Here is a 21,222-nt window from a genome sequence, read left to right on the forward strand (position 1 = left end):
CACTCAAAGAAATGGGCAGTCGAGCTTGAGCCACAGACGGTTGTCTCCATTCTGTATTTCTGTTTTATAATCAACATAATGTATTTTTCATAGTTTTAAATGGCAATAATCAGTTATAGTATGTGATTTATTACATTAACTTATAGATTTTTCCTTACAGTACAGTTATGTCTTAAATCTACGGTAGGTCTATTGAAAAAGGGATTACTACAAATAAAAAACAGATATAAGAAATCATAAATGTTCCTAATCTCTGTACCTGAGACATGGTTGTGTTATATAAGAAGCTGTCTATAGACGATATACTTATTAAAAACATATATATCTTCATGTATAAGGTAGAGACTATGACATCTTTGCAGGTTTAGATGTTGTTTCTAGCCTGATTGTTATCAGTAATTAATATAAATATTAATTACCTGTCTCTTTGTTCCTTTCCTGCAGCTGACGGGGGTATAGGTCCCTTTCACCCTCTCACCGGGCATCAATCACCTATAAAAAGACACAGGTATGATAACATGTCCCTTATACATGCTACAGACGCTAATATATCTAACACTCTAGGGCCAGAACTACTTGTCTCAGGGATTATAAAACCGCATTAGAAAAAAGAACAAAAGAAAAGATGGAACCCATTGAGATATAGATGATAGGGATTTTTTTTTCTATTGTAGTGCAGTGTATTATCCCTCCCAGGATGATGTTGACAGACACTATTGTTAGGTTTTTGGGGGTTTTGTGTTTGCAATGTTTGGGGTATCTGTTATTTTTTGTTTCTTTATTTATAAATTTTAAGGGTAATATATGTTTTTTTATTTTTGGGGAAGGGGGCAGGAGCAAAATATTTGATAAATTATTATTGTTTATTTGTTTTTTAATAAAAAACTGTTATTTTTGTTGTTATTATTATTCATTAACTTCATCAATATTTTATATATTTTTATTTGGCAAAATATTTCTTGGAATGTCTTTTATCAATTTTGTGCAGAAATTTAGGATAGAGGTTAACCATGTTGCGGTGGGAATTGCTAAACTAAAAATTAATAACAGAAATACAGTTTGCCCCCGAGATTCCAAAGCACAGAATGCACTTCAGATCAACAGCCGAAGCATCTTAGGGGGACCCATTCTAATGGAGACAATGTCCTCCACCCGTTTCCAGAACATTGAGGGGCCACTCAAAGAAATGGGCAGTCGAGCTTGAGCCACAGACGGTTGTCTCCATTCTGTATTTCTGTTTTATAATCAACATAATGTATTTTTCATAGTTTTAAATGGCAATAATCAGTTATAGTATGGGATTTATTACATTAACTTATAGATTTTTCTTTACAGTACAGTTATGTCTTAAATTTGCGGTCAGTCTATTGAAAAAGGGATTACTACAAATAAAAAACAGATGTTAGAAATCATAAATGTTCCTAATCTCTGTACCTGAGACATGGTTGTTGTTACGCCTAGCGCTCCGGGTCCCCGCTCCTCCCCGGAGCGCTCACGGCGTCTTTCTCCCTGCAGCGCCCCGGTCAGTCCCGCTGACCGGGAGCGCTGCACTGTCTTGGCCGTTGGGGATGCGATTCGCACAGCGGGACGCGCCCGCTCGCGAATCGCATCCCAGGTCACTTACCCGTCCCGGTCCCCTGCTGTCATGTGCTGGCGCGCGCGGCTCCGCTCTCTAGGGCGCACGCGCGCCAGCTCTCTGAGACTTAAAGGGCCAGTGCACCAATGATTGGTGCCTGGCCCAATTAGCTTAATTGGCTCCCACCTGCTCCCTGCCTTTATCTGACCTCCTCCCATGCACTCCCTTGCCGGATCTTGTTGCCTTGTGCCAGTGAAAGCGTTTAGTGTGTCCCAAGCCTGTGTTACCTGAACTTCTGCTATCCATCCTGACTACGAACCTTGCCGCCTGCCCCCGACCTTCTGCTACGTCTGACCTTGCCTCTGCCTAGTCCTTCTGTCCCACGCCTTCTCAGCAGTCAGCGAGGTTGAGCCGTTGCTAGTGGATACGACCTGGTTGCTACTGCCGCAGCAAGACCATCCCGCTTTGCGGCGGGCTCTGGTGAATACCAGTAGCCTCTTAGAACCGGTCCACTAGCACGGTCCACGCCAATCCCTCGCTGACACAGAGGATCCACTACCTGGAAGCCGAATCGTGACAGTAGATCCGGCCATGGATCCCGCTGAGGTGCCGCTGCCAAGTCTCGCTGATCTTCCCACGGTGGTCGCTCAGCAATCGCAGCAGATTGCCCAACAAGGACAGCAGCTGTCGCAGTTGACCGCCATGTTACAGCAACTTCTGCCACTGCTACAGCAGCAACCATCTCCTCCGCCAGCTCCTGCACCTCCTCCGCAGCGAGTGGCCGCTCCTAACCTCCGCTTGTCCCTGCCGGACAAATTTGATGGGGACTCTAAACTCTGCCGTGGATTTTTGTCTCAGTGTTCCCTGCATATGGAGATGTTGTCGGACTTGTTTCCTTCAGAACGGTCTAAGGTGGCGTTCGTAGTGAGCCTTCTTTCAGGAAAGGCCTTGTCTTGGGCCACACCGCTCTGGGACCGCAATGATCCTGCCACAGCCACAGTCCAGTCCTTCTTCGCTGAACTCCGGAGTGTCTTCGAGGAGCCAGCCCGAGCTTCTTCTGCCGAGACTGCCCTGCTGAACCTGGTCCAGGGTAATTCTTCAGTGGGCGAGTACGCCATCCAATTTCGTACTCTTGCCTCCGAGTTATCATGGAATAACGAGGCTCTCTGCGCGACCTTTAAAAAAGGCCTATCCAGTCGCATCAAGGATGTGCTGGCCGCACGAGAGATTCCTGCCAATCTGCAAGAACTCATCCATCTAGCTACCCGCATTGACATGCGTTTTTCTGAGCGACACCAAGAGCTCCGCCAGGAAAAAGACTTAGATCTCTGGGCACCTCTCCCACAGTATCCGTTGCAATCTACGCCTGGGCCTCCCGCCGAGGAGGCCATGCAAGTGGATAAGTCTCGCCTGACCCAGGAAGAGAGGAATCGCCGTAGGGAAGAAAATCTCTGTCTTTACTGTGCCAGTACCGAGCATTTCTTGGTGGATTGCCCTATCCGTCCTCCACGCCTGGGAAACGCACGCACGCACCCAGCTCACGTGGGTGTGGCGTCTCTTGGTTCCAAGTCTGCTCCTCCACGTCTCACGGTGCCCGTGCGGATTTCTTCTTCAGCCAACTCCTCCCTCTCAGCCGTGGCCTGCTTGGACTCCGGTGCCTCTGGAAATTTTATTTTGGAGTCGTTTGTTAATAAATTCAGCATCCCGGTGACCCGTCTCGTCAAGCCGCTCTACATTTCCGCGGTCAACGGAGCCAGATTGGACTGCACCGTGCGTTACCGCACTGAGCCCCTCCTCATGTCTATTGGACCCCACCTTGAGAGGATTGAGTTCTTCATTCTCCCCAACTGTACCTCTGAGGTCCTCCTCGGTCTGCCTTGGCTCCGGCTTCATTCCCCCACCATTGATTGGACCACCGGGGAGATCAGGAACTGGGACTCTGCCTGCCACAGGAAGTGCCTCTCCCCCCCTCCCAGTCCCGTCAGGCAAGCCTCTGTGCCTCCCCATGGCCCCCGTCCTGGTGTCACACTGCCCCGTGCCAGGCCTCGCCCTCTGCCCTCCCTCCCCATTCCCACTCCTGCTGTACTGCCTGCCGTTGAGGAAACCCTCCATTCTTTCCCGGTGTCCTCATCCCAGGGGAGGCAGTTACCGGACAAAGAGAAGGGGAGACCTAAGGGGGGGGGTACTGTTACGCCTAGCGCTCCGGGTCCCCGCTCCTCCCCGGAGCGCTCACGGCGTCTTTCTCCCTGCAGCGCCCCGGTCAGTCCCGCTGACCGGGAGCGCTGCACTGTCTTGGCCGTTGGGGATGCGATTCGCACAGCGGGACGCGCCCGCTCGCGAATCGCATCCCAGGTCACTTACCCGTCCCGGTCCCCTGCTGTCATGTGCTGGCGCGCGCGGCTCCGCTCTCTAGGGCGCACGCGCGCCAGCTCTCTGAGACTTAAAGGGCCAGTGCACCAATGATTGGTGCCTGGCCCAATTAGCTTAATTGGCTCCCACCTGCTCCCTGCCTTTATCTGACCTCCTCCCATGCACTCCCTTGCCGGATCTTGTTGCCTTGTGCCAGTGAAAGCGTTTAGTGTGTCCCAAGCCTGTGTTACCTGAACTTCTGCTATCCATCCTGACTACGAACCTTGCCGCCTGCCCCCGACCTTCTGCTACGTCTGACCTTGCCTCTGCCTAGTCCTTCTGTCCCACGCCTTCTCAGCAGTCAGCGAGGTTGAGCCGTTGCTAGTGGATACGACCTGGTTGCTACTGCCGCAGCAAGACCATCCCGCTTTGCGGCGGGCTCTGGTGAATACCAGTAGCCTCTTAGAACCGGTCCACTAGCACGGTCCACGCCAATCCCTCGCTGACACAGAGGATCCACTACCTGGAAGCCGAATCGTGACAGTTGTGTTATATAAGAAGCTGTCTATAGACGATATACTTATTAAAAACACATATATCTTCATGTATAAGGTAGAGACTATGACATCTTTGCAGGTTTAGATGTTGTATCTAGCCTGATTGTTATCAGTAATTAATATAAATATTAATTACCTGTCTCTTTGTTCCTTTCCTGCAGCTGACGGAGGTATAGGTCCCTTTCACCCTCTCACCGGGCATCAATCACCTATAAAAAGACACAGGTATGATAACATGTCCCTTATACATGCTACAGACGCTAATATATCTAACACTCTAGGGCCAGAACTACTTGTCTCAGGGATTATAAAACCGCATTAGAAAAAAGATGGAACCCATTGAGATATAGATTATAGGGATTTATATTTCTATTGCAGTGCAGTGTATTATCCCTCCCAGGATGATGTTGACAGAGACTATTGTTAGGTTTTTGGGGGTTTTGTGTTTGTAATGTTTGGGGTATGTGTTATTTTTTGTTTCTTTATTCATAAATTTTAAGGGTAATATATGTTTTTTTATTTTTGGGGGAAGGGGGCAGGAGCAAAATATTTTATAAATTATTTTAGTTTTTTTGTTTTTTAATCAAAAACTGTTATTTTTGTTGTTATTATTATTCATCAGTTTCATCAATATTTTATATATTTTTATTTGGTAAAATATTTCTTGGAATGTCTGTTACCAATTTTGTGCAGAAATTTAGGATAGAGGTTAACCATGTTGCGGTGGGAATTGCTAAACTAAAAATTAATAACAGAAATACAGTTTGCCCCCGAGGTTCCAAAGCACAGAATGCACTTCAGATCAACAGCCGAAGCATCGTAGGGGGACCTATTCTAATGGAGACAATGTCCTCCACCCGTTTCCACAACATTGAGGGGCCACTCAAAGAAAGGGGCAGTCGAGCTTGAGCCACAGACGGTTGTTTCCATTCTGTATTTCTGTTTTATAATCAACATAATGTATTTTTCATAGTTTTAAATGGCAATAATCAGTTATAGTATGTGATTTATTACATTAACTTATAGATTTTTCTTTACAGTACAGTTATGTCTTAAATCTGCGGTCAGTCTATTGAAAAAGGGATTACTACAAATAAAAAACAGATATTAGAAATCATAAATGTTCCCAATCTCTGTACCTGAGAAACAGTTGTGTTATATAAGAAGCTGTCTATAGACGATATACTTATTAAAAACACATATATCTTCATGTATAAGGTAGAGACTATGACATCTTTGCAGGTTTAGATGTTGTATCTAGCCTGATTGTTATCAGTAATTAATATAAATATTAATTACCTGTCTCTTTGTTCCTTTCCTGCAGCTGACAGGGGGTATAGGTCCCTTTCACCCTTTCACCGGGCATCAATCACCTATAAAAAGACACAGGTATGATAACATGTCCCTTATACATGCTACAGACGCTAATATATCTAACACTCTAGGGCCAGAACTACTTGTCTCAGGGATTATAAAACCGCATTAGAAAAAAGAACAAAAGAAAAGATGGAACCCATTGAGATATAGATGATAGGGATTTTTATTTCTATTGTAGTGCAGTGTATTATCCCTCCCAGGATGATGTTGACAGACACTATTGTTAGGTTTTTGGGGGTTTTGTGTTTGCAATGTTTGGGGTATCTGTTATTTTTTGTTTCTTTATTTATAAATTTTAAGGGTAATATATGTTTTTTTATTTTTGGGGAAGGGGGCAGGAGCTAAATATTTGATAAATTATTATTGTTTATTTGTTTTTTAATAAAAAACTGTTATTTTTGTTGTTATTATTATTCATCAACTTCATCAATATTTGATATATTTTTATTTGGCAAAATATTTCTTGGAATGTCTTTTATCAATTTTGTGCAGAAATTTAGGATAGAGGTTAACCATGTTGCGGTGGGAATTGCTAAACTAAAAATTAATAACAGAAATACAGTTTGCCCCCGAGATTCCAAAGCACAGAATGCACTTCAGATCAACAGCCGAAGCATCTTAGGGGGACCCATTCTAATGGAGACAATGTCCTCCACCCGTTTCCAGAACATTGAGGGGCCACTCAAAGAAATGGGCAGTCGAGCTTGAGCCACAGACGGTTGTCTCCATTCTGTATTTCTGTTTTATAATCAACATAATGTATTTTTCATAGTTTTAAATGGCAATAATCAGTTATAGTATGGGATTTATTACATTAACTTATAGATTTTTCTTTACAGTACAGTTATGTCTTAAATTTGCGGTCAGTCTATTGAAAAAGGGATTACTACAAATAAAAAACAGATATTAGAAATCATAAATGTTCCTAATCTCTGTACCTGAGACATGGTTGTGTTATATAAGAAGCTGTCTATAGACGATATACTTATTAAAAACACATATATCTTCATGTATAAGGTAGAGACTATGACATCTTTGCAGGTTTAGATGTTGTATCTAGCCTGATTGTTATCAGTAATTAATATAAATATTAATTACCTGTCTCTTTGTTCCTTTCCTGCAGCTGATGGAGGTATAGGTCCCTTTCACCCTCTCACCGGGCATCAATCACCTATAAAAAGACACAGGTATGATAACATGTCCCTTATACATGCTACAGACGCTAATATATCTAACACTCTAGGGCCAGAACTACTTGTCTCAGGGATTATAAAACCGCATTAGAAAAAAGAACAAAAGAAAAGATGGAACCCATTGAGATATAGATGATAGGGATTTATATTTCTATTGCAGTGCAGTGTATTATCCCTCCCAGGATGTTGTTGACAGAGACTATTGTTAGGTTTTTGGGGGTTTTGTGTTTGTAATGTTTGGGGTATGTGTTATTTTTTGTTTCTTTATTCATAAATTTTAAGGGTAATATATGTTTTTTTATTTTTGGGGGAAGGGGGCAGGAGCAAAATATTTTATAAATTATTTTAGTTTTTTTGTTTTTTAATCAAAAACTTTTATTTTTGTTGTTATTATTATTCATCAATTTCATCAATATTTTATATATTTTTATTTGGTAAAATATTTCTTGGAATGTCTGTTATCAATTTTGTGCAGAAATTTAGGATAGAGGTTAACCATGTTGCGGTGGGAATTGCTAAACTAAAAATTAATAACAGAAATACAGTTTGCCCCCGAGGTTCCAAAGCACAGAATGCACTTCAGATCAACAGCCGAAGCATTGTAGGGGACCCATTCTAATGGAGACAATGTCCTCCACCCGTTTCCACAACATTGAGGGGCCACTCAAAGAAAGGGGCAGTCGAGCTTGAGCCACAGACGGTTGTCTCCATTCTGTATTTCTGTTTTATAATCAACATAATGTATTTTTCATAGTTTTAAATGGCAATAATCAGTTATAGTATGTGATTTATTACATTAACTTATAGATTTTTCTTTACAGTACAGTTATGTCTTAAATCTGCGGTCTGTCTATTGAAAAAGGGATTACTACAAATAAAAAACAGATATTAGAAATCATAAATGTTCCCAATCTCTGTACCTGAGACACAGTTGTGTTATATAAGAAGCTGTCTATAGACGATATACTTATTAAAATCACATATATCTTCATGTATAAGGTAGAGACTATGACATCTCTGCAGGTCTAGATGTTATATCTAGCCTGATTGTTATCAGTAATTAATATAAATATTAATTACCTGTCTCTTGGTTCCTTTCCTACAGCTGACGGGGGTATAGGTCACTTTTATCTTCTCACCGGGCATCAATCACCTATAAAAGACACAGGTATGATAACATGTCCCTTATACATGCTACAGACGCTAATATATATAACACTCTAGGGCCAGAACTACTTGTCTCAGGGATTATAAAACCGCATTAGAAAAAAGAACAAAAGAAAAGATGGAACCCATTGAGATATAGATGATAGGGATTTTTATTTCTGTTGTAGTGCAGTGTATTTTCCCTCCCAGGATCATGTTGACAGAGACTATTGACAGGTTTTTGGGGGTTTTGTGTTTGCAATGTTTGGGGTATGTGTTATTTTTTGTTTCTTTTAGCATGGCATTGATCAGTGTTATTGCCACTCAACTGCTCCTGCCTGGATCTCAGGCATGGAGCAGTCATTTGGCGATCGGACAGCGAGGAGGCAGGTAGGGATCCTCCTCGCGTCCTGCAAGCTGTTCGGGACGCCACGATTTTATCGCGGAGGTCCCGATCAGCACCATTGAGCTAACCAGCAATGTTTACTTTCCTCCTATGGTCAGTGAATTAAACAAAAAAGGATCCCTGAAGGTTCCAGGGTAATAGTGCAATATCAACCTTTAAGGGGCTACCCCTTCTGGGGAAAACCCTTACTAGAAGCCCCCCTAAAACTTTTAAACTTTATTCAATTCACAAACTAAAAAGCTACCCTTATGAAATACACGGTTTAAAATTATCGGCGGTGTCACAGAAGTTTTTATGGGAATGGAAAACCTCTCCTACCTACTAAGTTTCTGTTAACTCTCTCAACAATTAATATATATTGTGCACTATGATCTGTGCACTAGTAGGTGAGTATGCATGCTGCATTAACATTACTAACAGTGAACACACGCTGTATTAAAACATGGCTAGCCTCTTCGACGTTTCGCTGAATAAACCAACTTGGTCAAGGGCTTTGAGGCTAATGGTGCCCCGGACGCAAGGTAGGCTTTATATAATCTCACATTGCGTTCATTTCCTGTACCGTGCTATCGCCAATCAGATGGCCGCACATCACAATCTTGTGTCCCGCTATAGTTGTGTACCAATCCTGCGAAAAGTCGCAACCAATCATACAGTTTGTTATGGTCTGGCATGTGTTTATTTTCTGCGCCTATCACCACCTTTGTTTACATGTGATGTCACAGTAGGTACGCATGTCCACACATTGGTAATCAATGCGCAAGCCTCATGATGGATGATTCACTTCTCGCGATATCTACATATTGCTGGACCTGTGCGCATGACTTCGGACTTTGTCTGTATTTCACTTCTAGAGTACTACTGCACATGTTATGGGACTAAGACTGTGTAGGGTATGTTCCAAATTATCCATAGTGCAGACCATGGAGTATGTAAAAGTGTGGTATTAACATGAGTAATTATATTCTCATGTAAATGATCTTGTAACTCATGCAATTTTATAGGAGAAAAAAATATTTTATTTATTTATATTCTGTGAATCGGTATAGACTGCTATTTATTCTGTTTGTTATGTAATAAGCTATGGTAGTCTGGGATATATGATGTCCTAAGATATGGATTTCTTGAGTAGCATGTAAGTTGCAAGGGAGGGGCGGGGGGGAATAAGGAAGGGAGAAGGGAAGCAGAGGGAATTATATATATATATATATATATATATATATATATATATACACATATATATATACAGTAGATGGAAGTGAAAAAACGTTATCTTATTCAGAAAGTACTTGCTTGTATAATCTTAATCTATTTATTATTAGTGATTGGTGCTATATTTTATATTTTAGTATGACTAAGGGCGTCCTGTTACACGCCTGAAACGCGTAACCCTGTATTTACCGTTCCTGTTTTTATCCATTTAATAAATCTGGGATCCGCTTTACCTCGCTGGCATTTCTTCCTTGTTTCTGCATTCGGTGCTGCCATACACCTGCCGTGCGTTGGTTTTGGGAGGATGGTCCGGTGGTAGCTGATCAGCTCGCACTTTACCTATATTTTATTTTTGTTATATTTATGTTATTATTTGTATTTTTTATGTATTTTGTGTATTTTATTTTTTAGTTAGTGATTTTAGATTTTTATATACATATTTTTTATATATATTTTTTACATTTTATTAATTTTTATTGTTTTTATTTTAATTTTATATTGAGTTAAAGTATTTAACAGTAAGTATATTTTATGATGAATTTATTGCTAATATTTCTAATTTCTAATGTTATCCCAAATTTTTCATTTTCACAAGGGGTAATTGAGAAAAAGCCCCCCATAATTTGTATCACCATTTCTTCTGAATATATAAATAACTCCATGTGTGGACATAAAGTGCTCTGCTGGCTCACTACAGGGCTCAGAAGAGAAGGAGCGCCATTGGACTTTTGGAGAGAGAATTTGGCTGGAATTGAAGGCCATGTGCGTTTACAAAGCCCCCATGGTGCCAGAACAGCGGAACCCCCCCCCAACATGTGACCCCATTTTGGAAACTACACCCCTCATGGAATGTAATAAGGGGTGCAGTGAGCATTTATGCCCTACTGGTGTCTGACAGATTTTTGGAACAGGGGTCCATGAAAATGAAAAATTTAAGTTTTCATTTGCACAGCCCACTGTTCCAAAAGTCTGTCAAACGTCAGTGGGGTGTAAATGCTCACTGCACCCATTGTTACATTCTGTGAGGGGTGTTGTTTCCAAAATAGAGTCACATGTGGGGGGGTCCACTGTTCTGGCACCATGGGGGCTTTGTAAACGCACATGTCCCCTGACTTGAATTCCAGACGAATTCTCTCTCCAAAAGCCCAATGGCGCAGAGCACTTTACGTCCATACATGGGATACTTCCAAACCCAGAAGAAATGGGGTTACAAATTTTGAGGGGCATTTTCTCGTATTTCCTCCTATTTTTTTTATTTACTCATCCAAATTTTACAAAAAGTCATCAAACACCTGTGGTGTGTTAAGGCTCACTGTACCCCTTGTTATGTTCCTTGAGGGGTGTGTTTCCTCTTTTTAATAACTATGAACATGTATTCCTTAGTTTAGTTGGGTCTGTTAGGGTTTATTTTAGGGTTCTGACAATTTTAATGGTAACAATAGCCCTACAACCTAAGGAAGGCAAAAAGCACCCATGATTGTCATAGACATGGTACAGAAAAATTTCTACATGACCCGCTAACTTTGAAGGGGGAAGTGCCTAAAGGCACTACCCCTTCAAAGTTAGATTCAAATCGCTGGGAACTACAATATAATACCTGGTCGGCATATAACCTTATCTTATATGTAATCTTGTGTCCATGGCCTGCTAGCAATTGGATAGATCCCTAAATTAACATTCCACATAGTTTAATCCAGTATTGTCTAATATTCAGGTGTAATACACAAATGTAGGGTGCAAGGAGGCTGATCTAAGCTGCTCAAGTGTCTCATCCCGGCACATCCACTTACTTACTCTCCCCTCCAGCTCCTTCTTGATTGAAAAACCGGGCTCAGAACATCAATCAAGGAGGGCCTGGGAGGTGGGAGCAACCGAGGAGGTGTGCCAAGCTTCGGCACTTCAGCAGATTAACCCCACCTCTTTGGAACTTGGCTGAAAAATTGAACACTGATTTTACAAATTAGGCAACTATTATCAGCTAAAAAAAAAAAAAGGTACAATAGGGTCTGAAGTTCTTTGGAGCAAATAGAGTTGATAAATTCCCTTTAAAGTGGTACTCTGCCCCTGAACATCTTATCCGCTATAGAAAGGATAGGGAATAAGATGTCTGATGGCAGGTGTCTTGCCACTGGGAACCCCCGAGATCTCTGTGCCGTCACGCCCCTTCCCATAGACATGAATAGAGGGGGTGTGGTTTGGCGATATGGATTGCCACAGATTCCGCAGAGTCGGCCCAGATATCGTGGGGGGTCCCAGTGGCCAGACCCACTCCAGGATCAGACATCTCATCCACAATGTTTTGGATAGGGGATAAGATGTCTATGGGCGGAGTACACCTTTAGCCCCTTAAGGACCCAGGACGTACGGGGACGTCCCAGCACCTGGGCTTTAAGGACCCAGGACGTCCCCGTACGTCCTGGCGTTTTCCGGGCCCTGCCGCGCGCCGGGCTGAGATCAGAAGCGGATGCCTGCTGAAATGCTTCAGCAGGCATCCAGGGCAAATGCCCTGGGCATGCTGGGAGTTGCAGTTTTGCAACATCTGGAGGTCCACAGTTTGGATACCACTGTGCCCTTCCAGATGTTGCAAAACTACACATCCTCAGCATGCCATTACTGTCCAGGCATGCTGGGAGTTGTAGTTCTGTAACATCTGGCCCTTCAGATGTTGCAGAACTACAACTCCCAGCATGCCTGGACAGTTTTGGCATACTGGGAGTTGTAGTTTTGCAACATCTGGAAGGGCACAGATTGAGAACCACTGTATTAGTGGTCTACAAACTGTAGTCCTCCAGATGTTGCAAAACTACAACTCCAAGCATTCTGGGAGTTGTAGTTCGGCAACATCTGGCTCTCAAGATGTTGCAGAACATCTACTTCCAGCATGCCTGAGAATGTTTGGGAGTAGTGGTTTTGCAACAACTGGAGGCACACTGGTTGGGAAACATTGTCTGTTTCCTAACTCAGTGTTTCCCAACCCGTGTGCCTCCAGCTGTTGCAAAACTATACCTACCAGCATGCACTGATAGACAGTGCATGCTGGGAGTTGTAGTTTTGCAACAGCTGGAGGCCCCCCTGTGAATGTACAGGGTACATTCACATGGGCAGGGGGCTTACAGTGAGTATCAGGCTGCAAGTTTGCGATGCAGCAAATTTTGCGCGGCAGCTCAAACTCGCAGCGGGAAACTCGCTGTAATCCTTTGCCCATGTGACTGTACCCTAAAAACACTACACTACACTATACTATCACAAAATAAAAGAAAAAGTAAAAAACACTACATATACACATACCCCTACACAGCCCCCCTCCCCTCCCCAATAAAAATGAAAAACGTCTGGTGCGCCACTGTTTCCAAAATGGAGCCTCCAGCTGTTGCAAAACAACAACTCCCAGTATTGCCAGACAGCCGTTGACTGTCCAAGCATGCTGGGAGTTTTTCAACAGCTGGAGGCGCTCTCTCACTTCGGAGCCCTGTCGTATTTCAAGGCAACAGTTTAGGGCCACATATGGGGTATCACCGTACTCGGGAGAAATTGCCTAACAAATTTTGGGGGGCTTTTTCTCCTTTCACCCCTTATGAAAAGGTGAAGCTGGGGTCTACACCAGCATGTTAGTGTAAAAAAATAAATTTTTTACACTAACATGCTGATGTTGCCCTATACTTTTCATTTTGACAAGAGGTAAAAGGGAAAAAAGCCCCCCAAAATTTGTAAAGCAATTTCTCCCGACTACGGAGATACCCCATATGTGGGCGCAAAGTGCTCTGGGGGCACACAACAAGGCCCATGAGGGAGAGTGCACCATGTACATTTGATGTGATTTGCACAGAGGTGGCTGATTGTTACAGCGGTTTTGACAAACGCAAAAAAAATAAAACCCCACATGTGACCCCATTTCGGAAACTACACCCCTCACGGAATGTAATGAGGGGTGCAGTGAGAATTTACACCCCACTGGTGTCTGACAGATCTTTGGAACAGTGGGCTGTGCAAATAAAACATTTTGTACAGCCCACTGTTCCAAAGATCTGACAGACACCAGTGGGGGGGGGGGTAAATGCTCACTGTACCCCTTGTTATGTTCCTCAAGGGGTCTAGTTTCCAAAATGGTATGCTATGTGGGGTTATTTTGCTGTCCTTGCACCATAGGGGCTTCCCCTGTTCACCCTTGCAAAAATTTGAAATTTTGGGGGGGAAACACACATTTTAGTGAATTTTTCTTTTTTTTTACGCATGCAAAAGTCGTGAAACCCCTGTGGGGTATTAAGGCTCACTTGATTCCTTGTTACATTCCTCAAGGGGTCTAGTTTCCAAAATGGTATGCCATGTGTTTTTTCTTTTGCTGTCCTGGCACCATAGGGGCTTCCTAAATGCGACATGCCCCCCGAGCAAAATTTGCTCTCAAAAAGCCAAATATGACTCCTTCTCTTCTCACCCGTAGTGCACTTCAGGTCAACTTATGGGGTACCTCCATACTCAGAAGAGATGGGGTTACAAATTTTGGGGGGTATTTTCTGCTATTAACCCTTGCAAAAATGTGAAATTTGGGGGGAAACACACATTTTAGTGAATTTTTTATTTATTTTTTTACATATGCAAAAGTGGTGAAACACCTGTGGGGTATTAAGGCTCAATTAATTCCTTGTTACGCTCCTCAAGGGGTCTAGTTTCCAAAATGGTATGGTATGTATTTTTTTTTTCTGGCACCATAGGGGCTTCCTAAATGCAACATGCCCCCCAAAAACCATTTCAGAAAAACGTACTCTCCAAAACCCCCTTCTTCGCTTCTGAGCCCTCTACTGCGCTCGCCGAACACTTTACATAGACATATGAGGTATGTGCTTACTCGAGAGAAATTGGGCTACAAATATAAGTATACATTTTCTCCTTTTACCCCTTGTAAAAATTCAAAAATTGGGTCTACAAGAACATGCGAGTGTAAAAAATGAAGATTGTGAATTTTCTCCTTCCCTTTGCTGCTATTCCTGTGAAACACCTAAAGGGTTAAAACGCTGACTGAATGTCATTTTGAATACTTTTGGGGGGTGTAGTTTTTATAATGGGGTCATTTGTGGGGTATTTCTAAGATGAAGACCCTTCAAATCCACTTCAAACCTGAACTGGTCCCTGAAAAATAGTGAGTTTGGAACTTTGAAGCCCTCTGGTGTCTTCCAAAAGTGAAAACACGTAAATTTTATGATGCAAACATAAAGTGGACATATTGCATATGTGAATATAAAAAAAATATTTGGAATATCCATTTTCCTTACAAGCAGAGAGCTTCAAAGTTAGAAAAATGCTAAATTTTCAAATTTTTCATCACATTTTGGGATTTTTCCCCAAGAAAGGTTGCAAGTTACCACAAAATGTTACCACTGTGTTAAAGTAGAATATGTCACGAATAAACAATCTCGGAATCAGAATGATAACTAAAAGCATTCCAGAGTTATTAATGTTTAAAGTGACAGTGGTCAGATGTGCAAAATATGGCCTGGTCCTAAGGTGTAAAATGGCTGGGTCCTTAAGGGGTTAAAGAAGTTGTCTCATTTAAAAAAAAAAATACCAACAAACAAAAGTTCTATACTAATGCATTATGTGACATTTTACATATTTCAATGTACCAGGATTACAATATTGTTTGAGAGATATAAGATTACTAATTCTCCATGTACCTGCATTGTATTGATAACTGTTGGTTACGACCCACTAAGTCGGGGTAAGGGTGGGTTCACACCACGTTTTAGCTATATGGGGACCGGATCCAGCTGGGGGGAGTGAAAACCGGGCGCTCCCATATCCCAGCCGGTCCCGGCCCCCTTCTCATTCATTTAAATGAGCCAACCGGAGTCAAACAATGTCTCCGGTCGGCTCATTTTTGCCCCATATCCGTTTTTCTGAACCAACTGAAAACCGCAGTTTGACTCTGGTCAGATCATTCAAATGAATGAGAAGGGGGCCAGGTCCGGCTGGGATAAGGGAGCACCTGGTTTTCACTGCCCCCAGCCAAATCAGGTCCCTGTATAGCTAAAACGTGGTGTGAATGCACCCTAACACATGCTCAGTTCAACTGCAGTGTCCTGAAGGTAATGGCAGTTTGTTTCCACTGTGCTTATAAGCAAGGGGGATTGTGGGAAAGTTGCCTGGCAACGGTAGGGTTCCAGCTCAGAGAGGATACTAGGGGATCAGATCCATGAGGGAGAAGAACTCTAAAGGGATATAAATTATTTTTGTACCCCTTTACATATATGTATGGGGCACACATCTGATTTTACCAAATTTGCTCTGTGGGACAATCATGTTAAAGGAAATTCAATGTATGCATTTCTTTTTATGATTCAGTACTAATAGTCATACAAGAAATCCAGCATTATAATAGTGAAATATACGTTATTTCAGCCTAATTTCTTGTTTTAGGTTATAACAGGAGGTCATGTTAAAGGTCAGACATCTCTTACATTACTTCCCTGTCACCCCCATTAGTAGGTCACATACACTGAACATATAGGTGTGTTTTAGACATTTAGGTGCTTTTGACTTTCTTAGTATAGAAAACTATACATATAGGGGGAGATTTATCAACACCAGCGCAGAGGAAATGTTGACCAGTTGCCCGTAGAAACCAATAAGATTGATTCTTTCATTTTAAAAAGGCATCTAAAAACTGAAAGAAGCGATCTGATCTGATGCTCCACTCTTCCTCTACACAGGTTTTGATGATTCTCCCCCATAGACTTAATATACCCATACAGGACATACACCCCCCCAACTCTTTGTATAATAGAATTGAATATAAACAGAATATACTTGGTCATTTGTGATCATCAGCAAAGTGTATAGTTAAATAACTAGATTTAATACAATTAACACTATTATTGTGACACATTATATTTAAAAGATCTAGTCATTATTTGCAAGTCTAGAACTCTAGATGTATTCTGATCAATATTTAGGATTGATGTACCTCTCCTGTGTCATCTTGTCCTCTTCCTCATCTGCTCTTTGTGTGCGCTCCCTCTGATACCTAAGGCCTGAACTGTACTAGTGGCTGGTAAAGGTATCAACCAAAGACTGATGTCACATGTGTGATGTCATAAGGGAAGGTTAAGAAAGAAAGCTGGTAAGGCCACTGTATGATTTTATAGTGTTATTTTTAATGGGATCTGTTAGGCTTCCATTGTGATATCTAGCATTTTACAAGACAAAATATTAAAGAATGTTGTGCTATAAATAAAAAAAAATCCCCATTATACGACTCTGTTGGTGGAAAAATAAAAAGTTATCTTAGAAGGCAGGGAAGAAGAAAAAAAAAAGAAAATAAATGAAATGGGAAGAGTTAAATAGGGTCTGTCACATTTCTGACACACTGGGCTATATTTTCAACCAGGAACCTGGGGGGCAGCATTAAAAATATTTTAAATACTTATGATGTAGCTGCTGCCGCCATGCTGTATCCTAGAGAAAAATAATGAACCTTAGTGAAATCCGAGTCAGAACAGCCGCTCATTATGCTCATTTTGCTGCATATTTGTGACAGATCTGCATTATAAAATAGGGGTTGAGGTGGATTTTCATCAGCGGAAATTTGCTGCCAAAAATTTGGCACAGAGAGCCTTCTCCTCTTCAAATTCATAGCAGGAAACATGGGGTTGGCTGTCTGGGGATGCTGAAAGTTGTAGTTTTGCAACATCTGGAGGGCCACAGTTTGGTGACCACTGTGCAGTGGTCTCTAAACTGTGACCTTCCATATGACATTTCCAGGCCATTCGGATCTCTGGTGACCCAATGGCCTGGAAAAAAAAGAGATCGGTGCCGTAAGTTCCCCGTTCCGAGTTTGAGTTGTGAGAAATTTGCCGTGGATCAAACTTGTAGCGGAAAACTTGTTGTAAACCCGACTGTGTGTACGTACAGAAAATTCACCTACACTTCACTAACACAAAAATAAAGAGTAAAACACTACATAGACACACACCTTTGCATCATTACCTCCCGACCCAACCCCCCAATAAAAATTAATAACAGCTCGTACGGCACTGTTTACTAAATGCAGCCTCCAGCTATTGCAAATCAACAACTCCACAGCGTGGCCGAACTGCCATTGACTGTCCAAACATGCTGGGAGTTGTAGTGTTGCAACAGCTGGAGGCATCCTGTTTGGGAAACACTGCTGTAGGGTACTTTTAGTGGAAGAGGCAAGCACAATGGTTGCATAGGAGTCCACTCCTATGCAAATCCCTAATTTATGCCTAAAATGCGCATGGAGCTCTCTCCAGAGCCCTGTCGTATTTCAAAGCATCAGTTTAGGGCCACATATGGGGTATTTACATACTCAGGAAAATTTGTGTTACAAATTTTGGAGGAGTTTTGCTACTTTTACTCCTTATGAAAAAGAAAAGTTGGGGGCTACACCAGCATGTTAGTGTAAGAGAAATTCACTTTTTACACTCACATGCTGGTGTTCCCCAATACCTTTCATTTTTACAAGGAGGTAAAAGGAGAAATAGACCCCCAAAATTTATAACACAATTTCCCCTGAATACGGAAATACTCCATACAGGGGAGGACTGACCGGATGGTCGGATCAGACGTTGTCTGAGGGCCCGGCCGGGTAAAGGGCCCGCCGCTACTAAGGATCCGGGACACTCATCCCGGCAGACAGCGCTGCTTTCTCCTGTGTGGTAGCGGGGTGTGATGAGGGCAGATGTTGTTACCCTAGGGGCAGATGGCATTAACCCCTTGTATTCATGATGCCAGTGCGTGGTTTAGCCTAAAACCAACTGAAGGTATACTGCTGGATCCTGGGCTAGGCACGGGGGGCAATAAAGACTCCGACGCCAAGTTACTGACAACGGTAGCTTTACTGAGGGTAGACAGTTGGTAAAGTCTATACAGTTCAGCCACGGCACAAGGAGTTCACCAGTGACGCAGAGACCTTAAGGGCTTGCTGGGACTCGTAGTAGGACTGGACAATTAAATGCAAACCACGCTGAATTGACAAATGACAGGGACTGACTTGACTTGACTCATACAGCTGTAACTTTAGCTTACTTGACTTGATGGTGGCTGCAGGACTTGACTTTGAGGTTACCAACCCTCTGGACACACACACTAGGCACGACTGCAGTGCACCTCAGCTTAGCAGAAGAGCAGAGCTCAAAGAGAGAGAGAGGCTAGCTCCACCCAGGGCTTGTATGGGGGAGACTAGCAGGGAGCCCATAGGTCACCCCTGGAATCACCTGGTAACTGGTACCTCCTGGGTAACAAGCACATGGCATATCACATGGTATAACTCTTAAGGTGATAACACATTTTATACAGTACAACATATTTACCATTGAGAAACTAATGCAGGGGGACCTGGGGATACCTGGAGAAACACCTCCCGTACTGGGCCAACACACCTGTATGTGCGCTGCACGCACATACAACAGAGCGCATCTCCTCTGTGCGAGCCGTATCTGCGGCCTACACACGGAGGAGACGTGACCTCCGCCCCCCCCATGCAACATGCAGTGCAGGCGCCGATGACGTCACTCATCGGTGCCTGCACTGTGAAGGAGAGAAGACATGGGCCCTGCTGCTGAGGAGATCGCTGCGTGGGATATCTGGTGAGCATAATTTTTTCTTAACCATCGTAGCGGAAAGGGTGGGGGTTTAATTGCTGCCTATATGGGCAAAGGGTTAGGGGGCTTAACGATATGGGGAAAGGGGTGGGGAGTTTAACTGCTGCCTATACCCATGGGGAAATGGGGGGTGTTAACTGCTGCTTATACTTATGGGAAAAGGGGGGGGGGGGCGAATTAACTTCTGCCAATACCCACTGAATATAATAAAGGGACGTGGTAGAAGACTGAGGAGGCAGTGGGCCCTTCCTTTTTTTGGTCCGGGGGCCCCAAGTGTTGTCAGTCCACCCCTGACTCCATATGTGGACACAAAGCAATGTGTGGGTGCAGGGACGTGCACACATAGGAGTGAAAGGGGGGCTGGAGCCCCTGCCCTTTTCCTCACCTGCCCCTCTAGTGCCCTCACAAAAAGAGCTGCAGGGTGAAAGGTGAAGTAAAAAGGATCCATTGCTGGGGAGATTTGTATGTGGTTTAATGGAGGGTGCTCTGCCCTCCCTGCAGCAAGGGGCGCCACTCACCCTGTCATTATCTGCCATTTCTCTGCTTCTCTCCACACGGAGGAGACAGGAGCAGCGGAGGCAGAGAGAAGCCCCGCCCACTGCATGTCCAGACACAAAATTCAGTCTATGCAGCCCTTACTGTAAGTGACTGTAAATATATGTGAGTGATTGTGTCTAAGTGTGTGTGTGTATATGTGAGTGATTGTATGTCAGTGTGTGTGTGTATGTATATATATTTGTGTGTATGTGTTTGTGTGTATCTCTATGTATGTGCCTGTGCAGAGAGGGATGGCTGGGGCCTTAGTGTAAGTGACTCTGTATATATGTGAGTGACTGTATGTCAGTGTGAGGTGCATATATATGTGTGTTTGTGTGTGTGTGTCTATCTCTATGTATGTGCCTATATATGTGAGCAAGTGAATCTATGTATATGTGTATGTATGTATGTGTGTGTGTGTGTGTATATATATGTGAGCAAGTGAATCTATGTATATGTGTATATATATATGAGCAAGTGAATCTATGTATATGTATGTATGTATACAGTGGCGTTGCTAGGGTTGGTGTCACCCGGTGCGGTAGAAAATGGTGTCACTCCCATACCTCCCTCCTCCCCCCAGTAAGTTTTTAGCCTTTTGTGACAGACACCACTGTTGTAGCGCATTGTGAGAAATTCCAGTATAATAATCAGATATACCAGTTGCCACAGAATGGGAAAGGGTTAAAGAAGTTTTCATCATTTAAATATACTGCTCCCAGAATTACTTAAAGGGGTACTCCACTGGAAAACATTTACTTTTATATCAACTGGTGCCAGAAAGTTAAACAGATTTTTAAATTACTTCTATTTAAAATCTTAATACTTACAGTACTTATAAGCTGGTGTATGCTCCACAGGAAGTTGTGTAGTTATTTCCAGTTTGACCACAGTGCTATTTGCTGACACTCTTTTTTATTATAAAAATACAAAACAATTCCAAAAAACAGAAACACAAAACAAGCTTAACCAGCTACAACAGAAATGTAAAATAAAATAAAACCCTGCCTAACCAGCCAGCCCAGCTTTAATAAATTCTAAAATATACCAAACTACAACTATACTATACCTATACACCTAAGCAAACTATGAAATTCACACTCACACACATAACATAAAAAAAATAAATAAATAAATAAATTAAAAAAAAATAAAAAAAATATATAAAAATAAATAAATAAAAAAAAATTTAATTAGCTGAACTTGGCTAATTAAATGAAATAAATAAACCAACATAAAATTCAGCACCACC

Source organism: Hyla sarda, chromosome 3 (genome assembly GCF_029499605.1).
Source record: "Hyla sarda isolate aHylSar1 chromosome 3, aHylSar1.hap1, whole genome shotgun sequence".
NCBI lineage: Eukaryota > Metazoa > Chordata > Amphibia > Anura > Hylidae > Hyla > Hyla sarda.